Source organism: Phoca vitulina, unplaced genomic scaffold (genome assembly GCF_004348235.1).
Source record: "Phoca vitulina isolate PV1807 unplaced genomic scaffold, GSC_HSeal_1.0 scaffold4, whole genome shotgun sequence".
Classification (NCBI taxonomy): Eukaryota; Metazoa; Chordata; class Mammalia; order Carnivora; family Phocidae; genus Phoca; species Phoca vitulina.
Window position 1 is genome coordinate 45,473,547 of NW_022589707.1, and position 19,769 is coordinate 45,493,315.

General features: G+C 42.4%; 1 protein-coding gene and 1 long non-coding RNA gene across 4 annotated transcripts in view; one reads left to right on the top strand and one right to left on the bottom strand.

The window, feature by feature from the left end:
* The window catches only part of RAPGEF5 (Rap guanine nucleotide exchange factor 5), a 508,053-nt gene that overhangs the window by 257,056 nt on the left and 231,228 nt on the right, over positions 1-19,769 (top strand). The gene's annotated exons all lie outside the window — the stretch shown is intronic.
* On the bottom strand, positions 6,806-19,613 carry LOC116630973. The gene is made up of 3 exons (XR_004299057.1): positions 19,347-19,613; positions 8,590-8,794; positions 6,806-6,845 (listed from the first exon to the last, which is right to left on the bottom strand). It is a non-coding gene; the product is annotated as an uncharacterized LOC116630973 (long non-coding RNA).

The following is a 19,769-nucleotide window of genomic DNA, read 5'->3' on the forward strand; positions in this document are numbered from 1 at the left end:
ATAAAGTAGTTGTTAAGATATTGGAATGGTAGATAGTTTCCATTTGCCTTTCCACATATGGTCTCCCCATTACCCCACCTGGCTCTGCATCTCAGTAGAGAGGCTGATTTGTACTACACCAAAATTCCCCCTGCCTTCTGGCTTCTGGTGGTTGATGGGTTTAAACTCACTTTAGAGATGATAAAGTTAAGATATGGAGAGACCCTGACTTTTCAAAGATCATAGTTTACTTGTGGCTGAAAGGGGGCTATATGCCAGGACCCTTATCTTTAGGCTGTGAGTGTCATGACAATGCAGAAGTAGCTCTAGAATGGTTCTTAGATATGTTCACGTGGTGGAATGTACGTGTCATACTGACTTAGGCCAAGCACCGTGAAGGAAAAAACCAAGCCACGGAATGCTAGTTTCTTATATAAGCAACTTGTAGTTGATAAGAACAGTTTTTAAGAAAAAGTTTGTGAAGGAAAACTCACAGTTGGACGTGCAGTATTCCCTAACTTTATTTTCTACAAGTTGGGAGAAGCCCACTGTTAATTGAATTTTAGAATTAGAGAAGTTCAGACATGCAGATTAAAATGTTTCTGCTTTTGCTTCTATAATCTCTCCTTTGCCAGCCAGCATTTCTGTGAGTCAGTTACACTTAAAAGGAAAATCTAACCCTTTTGGAAAGTAAACCCTGTCGAACCCTGTCATCTCTATTAATATCTATCAGGAACCAATGGCATCTCTTTGCACAGTCAATTCTAACTGCTTCATTACCCCCCTTTTGAAATACAGACTCCTAAAACACCCAGCTGACCTCTATCTTTTAACTTCATTTTATTTTATTTTTAAAGATTTTATTTATTTATTTATTTGAGAGAGAGCGAGAGAGAGCACATGGGAAGGGGGAGGGTCAGAGGGAGAAGCAGGGAGCCTGATGCGGGACTCAATCCCGGGACTCCAGGACCATGACCTGAGCCGAAGGCAGTTGCCCAACCAACTGAGCCACCCAGGCACCCTTAACTTCATTTAATCAACAAATGTTTATTGAGCACGTGACATGTGCAAACACTATTCTGATCTCTTGGGACAGGTTAAAGACCAAACAGATTAGAATCCCTGCCCTCTAGAAGCTTACATTCTAGCAACTTTGAAGGTAACTTAGTCTTCAGATATTAATGGCATTAAAAACATTGCTTTCTAAAGGAAGTAGAATCCATTACATTATTCTGATGTAGAGCTTGTTTCCAACCACAGCCTTTGTATTACCATATCTGCAAGCAAATAATCTTTATAAGGAATATCAAAAGGAAATATTCTTATAAATTCAATATGGGTTCTGAATTCTCCTGCCATTTGGGCCCTACCTCAGCTGGGAGTCTGATAAAAGTTACCAGCTAATACCCCTTAAGAGTTAAGGTTAAATTAGAGTCAAGAAGCATTTCCTTTGAAGCAGTCAATGCTAAAGAAACTTTTCCTCTACACCCCACTCCAAGCATTATTCTAACCATCTTCTGCCCAAGAATTTCAGACAGAGATTTTATTTTTCTGCACAGAGTTCCATAATGACAGGAAAACCTAGGGCTCAGGGTGTACACAGGACAGAATGTGGAGAGATAGAGAAGGACAACAGGACAGCCTAGTGGCTTAGTATCCTAAGCAGTGTCAGTGGGCACAAAGAGAAATGTTTTATTCTCTCTCATATTGCCTCCCAATCGAGGCTAATCTTTCGGCATATAATACAGCCTTGAAAATTTTTAGAGACTCTTTGCAATTCAAAATCTAAAAGTGTCAGGTAATGGGGAAGTAGTGTGGCTTATTATTTCCTTTAGAAAACGTGTTAATGTATAGATATCATGAATTCAGTAAATACATTTTTAAAAGCTAATGTGAAAAACGTTGAGCTTATATATTTATATCTTTAACTTTATGAAAGTTCTGACTCATAAGTTAAGAATTTTTAAATTAAAATTGTTATCTTGAGATAATTATAGATTCTGTGTATTTTTTAATTATAAAATTTAGCATATTCTATGTGTAGTTTGTTCATAAATGCCACTTGGTACTTCCTTTGTGCCCATCATTTAAGTTTTAAAAAATTTGTTGTTCATTAGGCCCAGCTGACAGGAGAAGTTATAATTTTCTTGGTTTTCTTAAAAAAAAGAAGTGACAGTTGACATTTTGTGTCTTTTGAATGTGGGTGGGAAGATGACAAATAGTGGAACGAAGATCGTTAGGCACTGTCACAGAAGTTTAAACTGTGTAACGTGTGTTGGGGATAGAGGCAGAAAAAAAGGAAGATTTCTTAGCAGACCAACAGCTGAGCAGAAGCACTGATAACTGACTGCTGAAGTGTTTAAAAAGTGCTTGGGGGGCGCCTGGGTGGCTCAGTCGTTAAGCGTCTGCCTTCAGCTCAGGTCATGATCCCAGGGTCCTGGGATCGAGCCCCGCATCGGGCTCTCTGCTCCGCGGGAAGCCTGCTTCTCCCTCTGCCACTCCCCCTGCTTGTGTTCCCTCTCTCGCTCTCTCGCTCTCTCTCTGTCAAATAAATAAATAAAATCTTTAAAAAAAAAAAAAAAAGTGCTTGGATGCTACATGGGATTGAAGCAGGCTCTTGCTCAAGGTTAAGAAAAAGAAGAAGAAAAAAAGATACCTAATTAGGATTAATAAGATAGTCATCTCCTGTGTAAAAATCTTCATTGTTGTAACTATTTACCCTAAAAAAATACTTTTAACAAAATTTTATTTTTCGCACTTTCCTCATTGATGCATTCTAGACTGTTCCTTCCATGGAATTTCTTGCTTTAATCCTCATGGGCACTTCAATTTAATTAGTGTGTAATCTCCTTGGCTATAAACTAGAAGTAGAGCTCTTCCCAGATTAAACCTCAGAGAGGTATTTTTAACCTTTGTTAATTGCAGATGGGAAAGATTACTTATCTATCTGCAATGCTGAGATGTGTATGGACAGAAGTCAGATTCATAAATAGAAAGGCAGAGACTTGGCCTGAGTTATTCTATTCTGACAAGCCTGGTGTCTGTGTGTGTGTGTGTGTGTGTGTGTGTGTGTGTGTGTGTGTGCTTTTTAGTGGGGGGAACATTGTTCAGATAAAGAAAAATCAACCATGAGCTGAACTACAGGTCCTCCATTCCATTTACAAGTTTAGGAAATTGAGTTGAAGGAGGTATTTATTGGCTACACAAGCAGTGAATTATGGTCCATCAAGAACCCTTCTTTAATTATCAGAACTGCCATTGGCGTTGGACTGGGCCCCACTGGGACAAGTTAGGAGACAGTTGTGTTTGTGCTGAAGCCCTGTGCTGCATCCCTTGCACCATCCTCCATAGAGCCTCACCTCTCTGGGCCAGTGAAACAGATCACTCCATCATGTCCTGCAGTAGATCAGTCCCTGTTTTAATTCACCACTGTTTCTTCTCAAGATACTGCCCAAAATGCAAAGTAGGGATGCCCTAAAATTGGGAGGTGGGCAAATAATAGTAATTTGAATGGTCCATTAGGTACTCCACAAAAGCTTTCTGGAACTCTATTAGGAGCCTGATAGCATTAACATCATTATAATTCAAACATTACTGTAAACATACATGCAAATTCCTAGTTTTAGTCTACCATTTATTGCTTACTCTCAAATTGGAAACGTATCAAATGTCAAAAAACATAGTTTTTTTTTAACAATATAAAAAGCAACATGGAAGTATGAATGCACATGATAGTTGAGATTAAAAGCTTTGGCCAAGAAACTATTTATAATATTTTGTGGGAATAATGATTGGTTAAAGCTGAATACTCTTCTCTTGAGTCTAATGGAAAACATTGAACAGCATTTACCTGGCAAATTGCAGAGATTCTCTGCTCCTCAACCCTCTACCTGCTGAGAGGTTGGGGAGCCTGAGGGTTGGGAAGGCTTGTGAACCTGACAGTGCATGATGTAGGAATGCAAGCAGGAACTAAGGTCCTGGTAGGTTTTTCTAACAGTTAGGGTGTAGTGGAGCTGATCCAGCAGCTGTCAGGGGACTAAGGTGTTCTAGCTCTTTCTTGCCTCTTCAGAGATAGGCCTACCCAAATTTCTATCTTCTGAGAAACCCCAAACCTTGGTTGCCTTCATTCAGAACCCAATACAGACAATGTATATTTGGAAATAAGTGGCCACAAATTAGCTTGTAGGGATATATTGGAGGAGGGGAGTGGTTAGTGGAGAATATGCTGAATGCTTATCAGAAATACTACCTTAAAACTATATTTGACACCAATGTTTTTAAACAATTCGGGGATCCTATTGATTAATATAAATCCTATTGTGTTTTATGTGTGGCAAACTCTTTATAAAAATTGTATCTTCTCTGGGGAGACACTATGTCACAACTTTTTTTTTTTTTTTAGGATTTTATTTATTTGACAGAGAGTGAGGCAGTGAGAGAGGGAACACAAGCAGGGGGAGTGGGGGAGGGAGAAGCAGGCTTCCCGTGGAGCAGGGAGCCCGATGCGGGGCTTGGATCATGACCTGAGCCGAAGGCAGATGCTTAACGACTGAGCCACCCAGGCGCCCCATTATGAAGAACTCATACACTGTGGTTCCCTACCTCTTGAGAAAAGAATCTATTGTCCTTTTTCCCAAAAAACTTTGAGATGTAATTAGAAACATTGAACTAGGTGTATACAAGAACCATAGATGAGTCTTAAATACGCGGTGTTGAATGAAAATGGTTTTCAGTGAAAAAGAATGAAGTAAAACAAGATTTAGAGAATGCTACTCATTTATGTACATTAAAAACACATGCAAACGATGACATGACACATTTTCTAAGGGTACATGCATATCAAACACTTTAGAGTGATGTACCTCTGGGAAGAAAGAATGGGGGGCTGAAGATGAAGGGGTAAATGAAATAAAGTAAAATAAACAAGGAAGGACCTGGCATAGACCAAGGACGTTGTGCCACAGACTGAAGAAAAGAATCCATTCTCCTCTGTGAACCTGAGGGTCGAAGATAACAGAAGAACAAAACTTCGTGAGTCCTGTGGTAGGATTGAGGAGACATGTGAAAAGGGAGGTCCCTGGGCACAGGGAGGGGAAAGGGGACCTTGGGTCGTGCTTCCTCCTCCATCTTGCCCTCTACCAAGCATTCCAGTGAGGTCTGGAAAAGGGGCCATGCAGCAGGGCAGGGGTCAGCAAACTTCTTCTATAGAGAACCGTACAGAAAATACTGTAGGCTGTGCAGGCCACGTGGTTTCTGCTGCAACTACTCAACTTCCTCACGGTAGTGTAAAAACAGCCGTAGATGATCCATAATGAACGGGCATGGCTGAGTTCTGGTAAAACCTGATTTAAAAAACAAAGAGGCGGGCTGGATGTGGTCATGGGCTATAGTTTGCTGACCCGTGGTTTAGGGAGCTGGACCTCCTCAACTGGCATCACCCCCCCTCTGACAGAGGGCCCAGAGCAGAGCCTCCAAGATGATTCTGTCACATTCAAAAACACGACCTGTGAGGACAAATGCAAAGGCACCAGGCTTATTTAAATTCAGAGAAGAAGAGCCTGAGGTCTACTGGGGCTTCCATGATAATAGAATCTCAGCCTCTCTGAGCCTTCGCTGCTGGGATGAGTAACCCGTGGGCAGGGTTCACATCGTTTTTCATTTGATCAAGTCAAAACCATGTTTCATAAGCAAATGCAAATGTTCAAGAGCTTTCTGAGTTTGTAGCAAGCAGCATGAATTTACAGTCTATGTCTCCCGGTAGAACTGTAAAAAGGGCTTCCCTCCACCTTTCTCAGACACCCTGGCTTAAGTCCTAGGGATCCCCCCTCCGTGAGCCCCCATGCTGGGCAAGAGGCTGTCTAGGCGATGGCTAAGCCCATGCCTGAGCCTCATGTTAAGGGAACGTAGGACACAATTTATAAAGCCCTCAAAATGATCATTTCTAGATGAATAGGCCAATTAAGCATTGTTGATTCGGCAGGAAAAGGCAAACAAAATCAAGCGGCTGGCCTGCTCTTCACCTCCACCCTGGTCCACTTGCTTCTAGCTGCTAATTACCGTCTCCTGAGGCCCCTCCCCTGTCTTTCCAGCGAGCATCTTAGGTTCTCTCCCATGGCCGCGTCCCCAACTGTTTCCCAGGCACTGGAAGGATCAGTACACCGATGCGGCTGACATCTTAATTCAGTCCGGGTGACAGTGCGCTTGGCCGCGACAATCTATTTGTTCCAAGTTAGATTTCCCCAGGTGCCCCTGCCCTGCGTTTTACTCAAGTCTTTACTTTCTTGCTACAGCTCCTATGCTTTACTCTCCCGAGGACAGGCTGGAAGGCAGCAAAGACCCCTTTTTAAGCCTGTATAAATTAGTGTCAGTCATAAAATTCACCCACAGATTTGCCCAGGAGTCCACGCACGGGTCAAGAGAGAGGTGAGGAGCATCATTGGCTAAGAATGCTCGTCTGCTGGGGGCCCATCAGGATTTCACTCCAGGGGCTGACAGCTTGCCTATGAAGGGAGGGAGCTCTCCAAGCAGACTTGGGGGCGGAATTCATAGTCAAAGTCTCCATGGGCCTGTTATTCCCGTGCCTGGTATAAACCCAGAATATTGAAATATTGGAAGTTGTTTGTGAAGGAAGACCATCGTGTTAATTTTTCTCTAAAGTCCTGGGAAATTGCCCTCAGCATGGTTAACTGTAGCTGATTGGAAAGTGTACTGTTGGATGAGTGTGAAAATGCTAATCTGACTGCATACTTCCCTGTAAATAAGTCTTACCTCAGTCATTCAAAATGAGGCGAAAACGTTCATCTTCACTCACTCCCACGTAGCCCTGGGTGCCCAGTAACAACTACTTTTGCGTTTTCAGTGTTGTGCTGGGATAGAGGGAGAGACGAACACAGTTGTTGAGTGTCCTGTCTTCCCTGCCCCCCTCCCCCTCTGTCCAAATCCGCCGTTGTTGTCGCTTGCTTCAGCTCTGCCACTCTGTCCTCTCTTTTTTTTCACTGTTTTTCCTGCATCTGGACCCACTAAGCCCACCACCTATGCAACTTCTTCACCTTCACAAATCTGCACTTCCTTGGAGGAGGAAAAACAAGTGTGTCTTCTCCTTTATAGGCACAAAGCTGACAGTGAACACTCAACAGAGAAACAGAGAGACAGAATGCCTACCACTTCCAGTGAACGTGAACACTCTGGACATTTTGTTCAAAGGGGCGATAGACTGACCTTTAGTTATAATTGGCTAACATTGAGCGGTTGCATATGTCATATGCATGTATCCTTTGTATATATTTATGTTCATGACAACCCCATGTGAGAGGCATTAATTGAATACATTTCTCAGATGGGATATGGAGGTTCAATAAGTTAAGTGACTTGCTCTTGGGTAGAGTTTGAAACCAGGGAGTCTGGCCTCTGTTTTCAGCCTCTACACCACAGTAGGGAAAGGAATAGAGGAAGTACCACCCTGAGTCCAGCCACTTTGTGGTTATGCAATTTCTCGGGGGAGACCAGTCTCCATCAACTCGTGCAGGATTTACTCAGTGCAAACTGGAAATGCCTTGTGGGTTAATTTGGCAGCTTGCACCTTATCACCCTCCTCCCCTTATCACGCAATCAGTCCCTGTCTATTCAAGGAATGTAAACTTGCATTATTATTAGCTGAGGAATAATTATGAATTTATATATAATTCATGTATGTAAATTGTAGAAGTGTTATACCTTTTTCCTGTCCTTAATCTTGTCTAAAGTGTTATCATGAAGGGGCATTTTGATGTCTATAACTTAATCTCTTAGAATAGAGTTTTGTTTGTTTGGATTGAACGTGGGTATGGCATAAATCCTTAGAATAATCGCAACTGATTTTTTTTTTTTAAGAAAAATGTTTGTACCTGATCTACTAAAAAGATGGCACTGATCTCTTGGCAAATGGAACATTTTTCTAGACTATTTTCCCGGTGCCTTTTTGGAACAATGACACCCATTCAAAAAATGGCCAGGCTGAGTGCAGGTCGCAGAACTGCTTTTGGAACAATGCAAAAATAATCGTCTGACATATGCCCCAGACATTAGCATTTTTCTCTGTGGAGGTAGTTATCCAAAGACAAACTTAAACACCGACAAAACCCTGCAACCACAGTGACAATAATAAGAGCTGACCTCTATCTCGAGTTTTCTATGGGGTCAGGTGCTGTGTTAAGCAAACTACGCACAGTAAGTTGTTGTCCATTCAAGTACACTGTTACACCAGTGTAGCAGATAAAGAAGCTGATGTCTAGGGAGGCAAATCACACACTTGTAAAATAGGAGAACCAAGATTCAAACACAGATCCCATTGACTTGTTTGGTCCTCTGAGTCACCATGATACTTAGCCAAGTGGCAGTTGCAGCTGCTACAGGGGCCCGGCAGGCAACGGAGAGGAAGGAGGTCAGCTGGAGCAAGAGATCGGGGAGCGACGGGGCTATGGACAAATGGAGAGATTGCAAGCTGGAGAAGGAGAGGCCGCTGCTCTTGGGCAGGCGTGGAGGCCAGGGTGCCCAGGTCTTTTGATTTGTCCAGAGCAGCCAAAAAGCTGGAGTTCCGTAGAAATCTCCCACTTTTAAAAAGTTGGCACTTACTTTTATGAAGGCACTCTGCAGACCAATAGCAGACACCTGCAGCTCATGCGGAGCCCACGCGCTGCCATCCTCCCCCTCGGCCACACTGGCTCCCTACAACACAGTGTCGTCAGGTGGATGTGCTTGCTCTCCAGTCTCGACCTTCCGTGTGGACATGCTCCTGGATTCTGAGCTCTAGTTCTCTGGTCAACCTTCTGAGCTCCTGCTGCAGAAGAACGGAGAAAGAGTAGAGGAGGAGCCTGCGCATTTCAGTGCTCCGTATTGCAATTTTTTCAGCTCAGTTTCAACTGTGCCCTTAGGTTTTCCTGTGTCCTCTTGGCCTGAGTTGTCATGAGGCTGCGCACTGCCCTGGGCTGGGTGCTAACTCCTTCTCGCCTCGTACGTTTCTCCCATCTTTCTATTGCATGGCCTCTTGGGACCAGCATACAGGCTGATTCCCCCACACTTTCCCACCTTCCCCTAAGCCTGAGCTCAGTGATTAAAGGTTTACCTTTCAAATATTTACTGAAGTAAATATAAAAATTGCAGCAGGTGAGGCTTGTCTTTGTATACTATTAGCTGGGAGATAGGTTCTGTTGCTTTAATAAAGAACGAAACATACAGTGACTTTGCCCCCTCCGGCCCGTTTTCTCATTTGCTAAATGGTCATCATTACTGACCGCACAGGAATCCTGCAAGAGGTGCAGATGGCTCAGCACAGCACCTGCTGCAGAGAGGCACTCAGTAGGGGTCGGTTCTCGTTGTTATCCAAAGTTCCACAAATTGCTTGTGGGATTTAATATAATACAGCCAGGATTTATTAAACCTCAGGGGGACCATTGCAAGTGGTCCTCACATCCCTCCCTCAGGGGGACCATTGCAAGTGGAGATCTAGACGAACTCGTAAAAGGTCTCTTCCAACTTAAGGCAAAACTTAGAGTCCCACGTATACTTTTGTCAACTGTAATTGTTTGCTTGCACCTAGTTAACACTGTTTTCGTTCTTAACAGAAATATACACAGATCTCAATGAAGAATGTGTTAATTACTCTCTGTTATGGGCTAATTTTTTCCCCCCTAAAATTCCTGACATGAAGCCTAGCCTCCAGGACTTCAGAATGTGATTGTGTCTGGAGATAGGGCCTTTGAAGAGATAATTAAGGTTAAATGAGATCATATGGGTGGGCCCTGATCGATTCTGCCTGTTGTCCTTGTAAGAAGAGGAAATTTGGACATGCAAAAGGATGCTGGGGATGCACTCGCAGAGGGAAAGGATCATCTGAAGACACAGGGAGAAAATGGCCATCTACAAGCCAAGGAGAGAGGCCTCAGGAGAAGCTAAGCCAGCTGACACCTTGATTTTGGACTTCTAGCCTCCAGATCTGTGAGAAAATAAATTTCTGTTGTGTTAGCCGCCCAGTCTGTGATACTTTCTTATGGCAACCTTAGCAAACTAATACACGCTTCCTTCTTTGGACCTTTGCCTCTTTCCAACCATGCAACTTCAGAATATAGGAAATGGGCATCTGCTTGAAATAAGTTGGGGGGGGGGGTGTACTTTGGTAAAAAAGAGCATGTTTTTCTAAAAACTCTGTCTCCTGGCCTAATACATAGGGAATTTTCTGAGGAAGACCTCTGCAGCAGATCCTATCCATCCCCTACATATGTTCCCTCAGGCTTTATCCCTGTAGCACACATAACCAGACTTGAAAGTGCCTGCATCACATCTGTGTGTGTGGAGGATTTATTTTGGTGCCTGAAACCTGCTCTGTCGGTGCTCAGGGGACTAGAAGTGCCAGAGAATTGATGCCCAGTGACTGATGGGAATTGGAGTATAAATACCCCAGCTCCCTCATCCTTAAATGGGATAACTCCAATAACTCTACATTGGCTGCCAGAGTTCTCCAGAGGATTAAGTTCCCTTGATCTTTTTTTTTTTAATTTTTATTGTTATGTTAATCACCATACATTACATCATTAGTTTTTGATGTAGTGTTCCATTTAATCTTTCTTGATAATGCACCTTTCCTTGGCTCCCTTCTTATCCCTGTTGAAGTTCTCCATTCTTTCACTCCATTCTTCACTTGAAAGCATCTCCCAAGTAAATTACATGCCCTAGAATTCTTATTTCAGGGTGTGATTCTGGGGGAACCAAAACTAAGACAACCTGCTTTCTGGCTACCTGTGTGTGCATATGAAACTTCCATATTTGAAGATGCTGTTGCAGTTTCTAATTTAATGAGCTGACACTGGGTTCTTTACAGGGTAAGTAGCCCTTCCACCGGTTAAGTCTCGGAGCCTCTCCTTGTGGGGAGGGGAGCTCGACAGTCCTGCCTTGTGTAAATGCCTTTGCCTCAAATCAACCACTCTGCATTTTTTCTTCCATAAACACAAAAGCCCAATCCTTCCAATGCTTATTTGGCTTTTATTAGCTTGTGGTTCTTGCATCACATCCGTATGTTTGGTAGGTATATTTGCATCAGCGTTGTTTGATTTTAATAGGTCATCTTGTAGCTGAGCAATGTATTTCCATACGGGCAGCTACAGTAACTGCTGTGAAGTTTGGTTTGCCCATGGGTGTGGGGAGGTTGATTCTAAATAGAAGTCCAGGAGACTGTGACAGAAGCAAACTTCTTAGGAACAATGCAAGCTGCCCTGGGTGTGCAGTAAAGCTTCCGATAAGGACCCCCAACCTAAGGTTGTTCTCTGGTATTTACAGAGGTTTAGGTCTTTTCAGTAACTGCTCAGGACAGTGCTAAGGAAACTCCACGTTAAGTAACATGTGGCATGCTGGGCTCCCTTCACCTTCTGCAAACTCTTTGTACCCAAACCCCATAGTTTGGGACTAAGAATGGCTCTGAGGTAAGGCTGTAGATGAGTGCATTAGCGAAGCCTCACCTGACTATGCGCTTTAAACTTCTCAGGTGTTCGACGGTGAGATCACTCATCTTTGCCACTTTGGGAAATGTTTTGTCACTGAAGCTGTTTTTATGTTGCATCTTTTGTGCATTTTTGGTATTAGTGCATAAATCCTGAGAAGCATTTCTGGCTTAAGGGATTTATAGGGAACATTCAGGGGCGCACTGTCTCCGTGTTGAAGCGGCAGTCGGTCTACGTGGTCTCCGGCACAGGACTCCAGGCTGGAACCACAGTTTTAAAGGGCTGCAACTGACTCACTCCACGCATCTCAGCCAACTTATTTACCAGCAAAAAGGAAATAATAAAAGTATGTGGTACTCTATTATTTTCCATCTAATTATCTAGAAAAGCCTCCCCTATGAGTTGATGAAAGTATTAAATAAAGAGAAGATTTCAAATAGGCTCTGGGTAAACCTACTAACTTGTGTAAATCCACCCATTACATTTAAATGGACTTCTTTTGAAGTAGGTCATTCTGTAAAATGACGAGAGCCTTAATCCTGTCTTTAGTTTAAACATGTTCTGTAAGATAATTTCTCCTAGCAACCTGTTGGGGTATTAGCTTGGCTCTGATGCAAACAGCGTTAGCAATGAACTACGATGCACAAAATCCCTTGTCTGGTTTCCCAGAATGTGCTTCCTGGAAGATAAAAATATTTTGCTTTTGTTTCTTGTTTTGTTTTAGTAATGGGAAGTGAGCTTATTAGATTGAAGAGTTCACATTATCTGATTCAAGAGAAGGGCACTGGGCACCACAACAGTATTTGGCAGTTCATCAAAAGCAGGTGTCCTCTTGGCCCGAATCTTCTCTCTCACCTCCCATCCCCCATATCACTGTCTTGTTTGGTTTTGTTTCAATATGTCCAATTCCTCTTTTCCTCTCCCTTCCTACTTAGACTGTTGGTCATCACCTCACCCAGTGTCACTATGATACCTCTGATCGGGCCTCCCTGATCCTAATTCTCCGTATTCCAGGCAACTCTGCCTCCTGTTTCTTGGTTAACTGTCCCAAAACATGCTTCCACCACGTCCCTCCCCAACTCAGAAACCTGCCTCCTCCCTCTGGCTTGCCTATGGCCTGCCAGGCACCGTCCAATGTCCTCTGCCTGACTCCCGCTACCCGTTGTTATCCAGCCTGTCCCACACAGCCCGGCATACTCTCATGTCTCATGACTCAACATGCTTTGCTTTTTCCCCTTACCATGAACAAGCCATGATCATTTCAGGGCCAAGGGGTCTGGTCGTACAGGTCGGACACTTTCATGCCCAGAGCATTGTTCCCAGTCATTATGACCTAAATGACAGCTCCTGGCATTTTGCATCATGCAGCGCTCATCGTTTCTATTTCCCTGATTTGTTCCTTCCCATTGCTTGTCCGTCTAAATCTTTCTCCTCCCTCACAGTGTACCTTAGCTGTGACATCTTAACCATGCCAACTCTCGTTTGTGTCCTCCTCCTTTGAGGTTCTGGAAGTCATCTAAGCTCTTACCCCAAAATAGTTCCTTGTTAGAATTCTCCTGCTCCAAAGGGCGTGAATCCTTTCTGATTCATCTTTCCCTCCTTACAGCAGAACACAGTGAGGCTTGGTGACTATTGAATAGTTTTCTCTTTTTTCAAATGGGATTGTTTGAACTCTCCCAGTTAGTTTCTGAGCCCCTTAAGGGAATGGATGCTGCCAGCCACATGGGTAGCTAGCATGGTGCTGAGCAGATTGGTATTCTACAAATATTGATTATCTGATTCCTGGACATGGACAATACCTCAAGCGTTGACGTGTGTCTTAAGACAAAACCAGCATCATCTCTAGTCTGTTTCCAGAAATATCTAATGTGATCTCGAAGAAGTAAGACCCTTTCCAGAAAGTTGTCAAAATTTTCCAGAGAGAAGAAAGAATTCATCACTTTTTAACCAACAATAATAAAGTAGATTGCAAGCAAGGCAGCTTCAATTATTTAGAATACAGAGTAGCTATTCAAGGTTATTAATATGCAAGCTGAAAGGCAGAAAAGCTAGGAAAGCAACATCTCTACCCTCTTATTGGAGATTGAAGTTTTATGAGGATTACCTGTTGTCATGGCAGAAAATTATTCTAAATACATATCTAACAGTAATTATGAGGAGTCGTAAATTCTCCAGTAAACGCTCCAGAAAACACAGCCGCAAAATTCTGTCATCCCATCTGTCTTTTTCTTCTCATGGAGGATCTGTGCTGCCTTAGGAAGACAAATGCAAAACCGGAACAGAAAATCAAGTTGCCTCCTGCAAATGCCTTCTCTTGGCATTTTCTCCTCTTGCATTTACCTCTCTTATCTGATCCTGGGATGCTGTCACTTCAGGGTATTTTTAGGATTCGAGCATAAACAGATGTGATGGATTTCCATTTGTTTTGCCCCTTCCCACACTGCTTCCAATCCCCCCAAATTCTCTGTGTCAGCAGCTAATGGTCCACGTCACACACACCCGCGTGGAGGGTTAACCTTTGTTCATCTTCAGGTTTGTATGTTTTGGGGGTGGGGGTGGGGAGCACCAAGTTGTACTACTTAGATGTTCACTAAGAGAAGGAGCACTCCTTTTGATTGTAGTTGAATTCACAGTTAATGCCTTAGTGTACACGGGCAGCTTACATCTATCTTTGTTTTTGGCCTGTCTATACTTGCTAACATGGACTCTAATCCAAATGCCGTAGGTTTTAGAGATGCTGTTATTAGATTACCTCCTTGGAAAATCTGATGAAACCTATGTCTCTTTCATCAGAAAAGTGCACCGACATTTTTCATATAATTTCAGGAGGTTCCCAGCCATTGTAAAGCCTACGGACCCCTGATAGAAAAGAATAGTAAGGATAATCTCTAACACATCTGTCCTCCTGACTGCCCCAGCTCCAGTCGAAGTACTTGACACAAAATAACTCGCTTATTCCCCCACACGAATCTAATGAGGCAGGTCCTATGAGTATCCTCATTTACAAATGGGGAAACTGAGGCCAAGATGTGACCTGTGGAACTTCTTGGGACTGGTAGAGGCAGTGGGAAGATCTGAATCCAGCCAGCCTTGCCACAGAGACTCCCGTACTACAGTGGTGCTCATCTAGGATTCCTGAATTAGAAACTATAAGGAAAGCTGAGAAGTGAGTTATTAAGATAGAACACCCAGTGCTTCCAAATCTTTCCTAAGATTTCATGGACTCTTGACTTCATTTCATCGTTTCTTCTAATGTCTACATCATAGAGATCTAAAACATCACCTTTTTTTTTAGATTTTATTTATTTATTTATTTGACAGAGAGAAAGAGAGAGACCACAAGCAGGGGGAGCAGCAGAAGGAGAGGGAGAAGCAGGCTCCCCGCTGAGCAGGGAGCCCCACTCAGGGCTCGATCCCAGAACCCTGGGATCATGACCTGAGCCAAAGGCAGCCACTTAACTGACTGAGCCACCCAGGCGCCCCTAAAAAACACCTTGTTCATATAGCCTGGGAAAAACTATGAAAACTCTTCAAACATGAAGGCTTATTGATCCTTTGAGTGTCCCGTGTAAGTAAATATGAAATTTTGTTGTTACCATTGTGAATGGTATCTAAGAGAATGTTTCAAATCTATGTATTTGAAAAGTGAAACATTATCAGTTTTAATCTAGAATTACAAGATTTCAGTTCCACTTAATGTCCACTATGCAGAGAACAATACAATAAGTAATGGGGAATTTACATGATATTCACAAGGAGTGACATCAGTCCTTAGGAATTGCACAGCTAAAGAGGAGTCAAGGGTAACAAATATGCAGATACCCCAGTGGACTGTGACCAAAACTGGCTGGTCTTGATTTGACTGGAAAATGGAGTCAGTTTCTCTCAGCCCTGATAATGCATGTTTTAACATTTCACCAGGAGTAAACAGAAACTTAATGGCTAACAGCTTTTCCTACTTCTAAATCAATAGACATAAAAGAGCACCTGTTCAGATGCAGTCAGCAGCTTGGCTAATAGCAGTTATGAATTATCACCTCTTCAGCGTCTCAGAGCCGTCCTTTCCTTCCCAAGGGACCAGGTCATAAGGAGAGAATCAGATGAGTGTCACATTTTTAACTTTTTAAGAAAGTTCTTTGTTGCTGCTCTTATCAATATTACCTCTTTTAAGTAGGTTTATTTAGACATAAGGATTGATATGCCCTAGAGTTTCTCTTTATCTGGGTTTGACATAAAGCATTAGAATAGAAAAACAAATTTGGGGGATTGCCCAGAACACATTCACATTTGTGTGCTTGTAAAAATTAGTGCAAATTTCATGTTAACATCCAATAAATGTGTACCCCTGTGTCTGTGTGTGTTTGTGTGGAGATCATTTTGATTAAATATTCATTGTGGAATTTTTTAGGCTAGACAAATAGTTTGAACATAGAATAGATGGGATGTATTAATGACAACAAATACATTTTTACAATTTCTGAGGTGTTTTCATAAGCATTGTTTACTTTAGCTTTTATAACCACCCCACAGACCGGTTATAATTGTTATATACATTATAATTGGTTTTATTATCCCTTTTTATAGATGAGGAAATAGGCTCAAAGAGGTGAAGTGCTGAGCTAAGTTCACAGAGCTAATCAATCGGTCATTCCATCCGTCCGTCAATCAATCAGTCAATGTGGAACATGACCTGGGTTTTTTAAGTCCACGTTCAATGTTTATCCTGCTATCCCACACCTGTATTCAGAACATAAAGAATGAGGAAGTTACATTTTGATGGTTGGCAGTAAAGAAGGTGCTTCGGGAATAACCTGTCTCAAGCTGTGGAGTTTGCCTAGACAGGAACTACATGAGGAAAGTTGGGGAAAATGCTATCTAGACCTTCGTTTGTTCATCGGGTCATGCAGTCTCCTTGGGGTTCACCGGGGACTGAGTAATCGCAGCTCCGGCCACATAGAGAGCTACAATTTAAGGGGCACTGTAATTGGGTTAGATTCTGCATATGTATCTTGTCTAATCTTCTCAACAACCTGAGACTATAAGTATTACACAGCACAGAACATAGATACTCAGAGAGGCCAAGTAATTTAAGGCCACATGACTAGGAGATAGAAAATTCTGGGTTTGAATTCAGGCCCATCTGATTCCAAAGCATGGGTGTTCTCATTTCAGCACCTGGGTCCCTCTAGTGAGCCACCTTTGAGGAAATCACTAGCCTTGTGTCAGGATGAAAGTGATGTTAACTCAGTGAAGGTACCTGGGAAGTGGGCAAAGAAGAAAGCCTTTTAACCTGTTCGCATCTTCCGCCTTTCTTAATATTAAAGATAAATCCTTTTCCGACCATGCCCCATAATAGCATAAAGTTTTTTGGTCTTAGAATCCCTTTACACTCTTAAATTATTGAGGACCCCTAAGAGCTTTGGTTTATATGGGTTATACCAATGGATACTTATTACACTAAAACTTAAAACAGCAAAATTTTAATAATATTAATTCACTTAATAATAAGCCGATTATATGTTAATATAAATGATAGGTTTTATAAAAAGTAACTGTTTTCCAGAACAAACAGAATTTCGTGAAAAGAGTGGCATTGTTTACATTTTTGTGAATTTCTTTTTTTTTTTTTAAAGATTTTATTTATTTGAGAAAGAGAATGAGAGAGAGAGAGAGAGTGCACGAGAGGGGGGAGCGGGAGAGGGAGAAGCAGACTCCCTGCCGAGCAGGGAGCCCGATGCGGGACTCGACCCCGGGACTCCAGGATCATGACCTGAGCCGAAGGCAGTCACTTAACCAACTGAGCCACCCAGGCGCCCCATTTTTGTGAATTTCTTTAATGTCTGGCTTACTAGAAGCAGCCAGATTCTCCTATCTGCTCCTGTATTCTGTTGGTTGTTCCAACACTGCCGAAGACACTAGAGCGGAATGCAAAGATGCAACCAACATCATGTCTGTAGGCTCCGGAAAATACCAATGTATACTCATGATAGAATAACAACAAAAGGGGCAAATAACGTTTTAGAATTATTAAGACAATAGGTTCAGCCTTGTCGAATTCCTGAAAGGGTCTTGAGGGTGCCCAGAGGTCTCCAGACCACTCTTTGAGAACTGTTGTCCTACAACTGCTTCTCTATGCACACCAGCCAGTGAAATCACTGAATCTTTGGGTTGGAAGGAACATTCCAGGTCATTGCGTCCAGTCATCTGTCTGATGACATGAAATCCCATGCAGTCCAGTCTCACCTCCCCATTTTGCAAGGATAAGGACCATGTTCAAAACGACTTGAAATGGATACAAAAGCCTTTACTATGAGAAGACACTTTTTTCTCTGTGGTTTCCTTCTTTGGTCTTAGCTATGTGTACAATGAATCCAATTCCTCTTCTACATATTCAAAATATTTGAAAACAGCTACCTTGTCACCCCTTGAGCGCTGCCATCATTTTCAAGGACCTTCTTTGGGTTTAAGAACTTTGGAGACCTTCCTGCTCCTGCAAGAAACCCTAGCTCTTCCTGTTTTTTAGCTCCATCTATCTCTTCTCTCCAAGGTCTTCAAAAGCCAATTTGAACTCATACAGTGTTGCCAGACTCTCTCAGGTAGAGTTTCTCATGGCTTACTCTGTAGTTGGCTTGGATCAATGCTACAAATGTTTAATATTCACAAATAGGAAGCAACATATTCTTAGTGGCCTTTGTCTTGTAGTTGGGCTTGATCTTCCACCAACAGTTATATCTTCCTTTCCTGCTCCTGTCTGTCATCACAGTCCAGGCTCTGCTTCCTCCAAGGCATCATTTCATCTGCCCCCCACCCTTTTACCCCCCTAAGAAAGGCAGTGTTTTTTGCACAGTGCCTTAAAGTGTACAAACAGCTTTACAAACATCAGCTCATTTAATTAGCACAGACACTTTGTACACAGAATACGCCCATGCAAATAGTGTATGGAAAATACAGAAGTTTCCATCAACCCAATTTTATGGATTACCATTTTAATACTTCATGCCTGGGATCCTGTAACCTGCTTTGCTGGCTGCCCAGCTTCCCGCATCTCCCTATTCTGAAGCATTTCACATACTGATGCTAAAATCATCTTCCTTCTCAGCTGATCTGAACATGCCACCATCTGGAGTCCATTTATAGCCTCCCCTCACCCTTGGGATAATGTATTTTCCTGCAACCTCCGAGACTCTGCATCTGCTAAGACCTCTGTCTTGCTCTTTTTCTACTTATGATGACAGTGTTTAGCTAATCATGATTTTGTTTATTCATTTTTGTTTATTCATCCATCTGGCATTCACGTATGCATGGATTCATTAACTTAGCATCTACTATGGGCTAGGCACTGCCGAAGACACTAGAGCGGAATGCAAAGATGAATATTTTCTGCCCGCAAGGACTTTATAACTTCACATAGGTCTTCTATGTAAACATTTAATTCAAACATACAACAGATACTCAGACAGACTGTTATAAGGGAGGTGGTAAAAGTAGATTCATAGTTGTAGGTAAACCCTTAGCTGAGGAAGAATTAATTCCAAATGGGAAGAGCAGAAAAGGCTTCTAGGAGGAGGTTTTGTTTGATCTGTGTAAGGGTGAGTAGATTTGTATAAGCAGAGCAGGGATGCTGGGACAAGATTGGCTTGCCTTTCTAGCTATCTGCTGGTCAAGTTAGTTCTCTTACTGCCTTCTTCCTCCGTCTTCTTGAGCATTTGACCACAAAGAATTTTTTTTCTTTTTCTTTTTTTTTTGCAAAAGTATCCTAAATACCTGAAGGCCTGGCAAACTTGCACACTTGACTTAAAGGAAGAAATTTCCAAGATGATAATAGTAAATAGCATATGAAAAAGCATAAATAGATTTTGTTTCAAGATTATGAGTGTAATGAATAGAAGATGAACTTACCATGGCACCCATCTTTATCAGCCAGTCTCGGGCTAGAGCCACTGATGCAAATAGTGTAAGGAGAATGTCTCATCCACAAGGGGAATACTTGTGTGTCCTGCCTTACAAAAATAATAGCACAGCATCACACAGGGTTGTCATGAGCAGTCTGACAGCATATAGTTCTATTTATGATTCTTGAAAACTAAAATAAAGTGAGTAAGCCTTAATATTTTTAGTTTTGAAACAGGTTTCATCATTTTGCTACATTTCTCCCAATTGCATATTCATTCCCTAAGAAAACGTAAAAATAGCGTTAATGTCAAGTACACCAACAGTTATATCTGGATTTCTCAGTAGAGGCGGTATGGGCAGTACCGAGTTACCTGTGCAAGGTCTGCCTTCTGAGCTCCCACTGCTCAACGTTGGCCTTTGGGAAGGTCA